Raw genomic sequence first — 1,097 nt, 5'->3', positions numbered from 1 at the left:
CCCTCTTGAAAGTGAAGCCTGACTCTTTGCAACCCAATGGACTGTAGCCTACCAGGCTCCTCAGTCCATGGAATTTTCCAGGCAAGAGTACTGGAGTGGGTTGCCATTTCCTTCTCCAGGGGATCTTCCCAACCCAGGGATCGAACCCATGTCTCCTGCACTGCAGGCAGACACTTTACCGTCTGAGCCACCAGGGAAGCCCAATCTCCCTCTTACTGGTTCTAATTTCAGCTGAGGATGACTGATAAAGAACATGAACCTAGGGACTTCCCTGGTGGTCCAGTGGCTAAGACTCTGTGCTCGTAATGCAGAGGGCCCAGGTCCAATCCCTGGTCAGGAAACTAGATCCCATATGCTACAACTAAGACGCACTGCAGTCAAATAAATAAATATGTTTTAAAAAGAACATGAACCAATAAGCCACAAAATAATATCAAAACATGGAAGATGATAGCAAGTAATTTTAAGAAATCCTGGTGATATTTCACCTGTAGTTAAGCCACAGGAAAAGATTTTACAGCTGTAGTTCCAACAACATCAGCACATGTGTTTACTGTGCCCGGGGCTGGTCATTCTTCAGTCTGAAAATGAGAAGACTATTTCATGAATCATTGATTGAAGATATTCTTTTCGATGTTTGCCCCAGACTAAACTGTGGATTCCTGTTTTGTTTGGAGTGTGTAGTATAGAATATGATACCAAGTGGAAAGCCAGTTTGTTTTTTTTTTCGGACAATAAATATTGTCAAAGAGAAGTGGGGAGGGAAGGGAATACTTGCTCTCGGTAACGTATTTAAGATCTAGAGACGTGTGAATAATGAGACTGCAAGTGTGATTTAACTCAGTTATTGGAGGTTTGCTATGTGCCAATCCCTATGCTATAAACTTTACATATATCCCATTGTAAATTGCTTGCTTGACAATACTAGTAGGTAGGAGATAGCATTGGAGAAGGTGATGGCACCCCACTCCAGTACGCTTGCCTGGAAAATCCCACGGACGGAGGAGCCTGGTAGGCTGCAGTATATGGGGTCGCTAAGAGTTGGACACGACTGAGCGACTTCACTTTCACTTTTCACTTTCATGCATTGGAGAAGG

General features: G+C 43.8%; 1 non-coding gene across 1 annotated transcript; it reads left to right on the top strand.

Moving 5' to 3' along the window:
• Nucleotides 1-268: 268 nt before the first annotated feature.
• TRNAT-CGU (transfer RNA threonine (anticodon CGU)) lies at nt 269-341 on the top strand. The gene has a single exon. It is a non-coding gene; the product is annotated as a tRNA-Thr (tRNA).
• Nucleotides 342-1,097: the final 756 nt, after the last annotated feature.

Source organism: Moschus berezovskii, chromosome 17 (genome assembly GCF_049115385.1).
Source record: "Moschus berezovskii isolate FMDL1 chromosome 17, NW_MosBer_1.0, whole genome shotgun sequence".
NCBI lineage: Eukaryota > Metazoa > Chordata > Mammalia > Artiodactyla > Moschidae > Moschus > Moschus berezovskii.
Note: the sequence above shows the minus strand (reverse complement) of the source record. Positions and strands in the feature narration are given on the sequence as shown.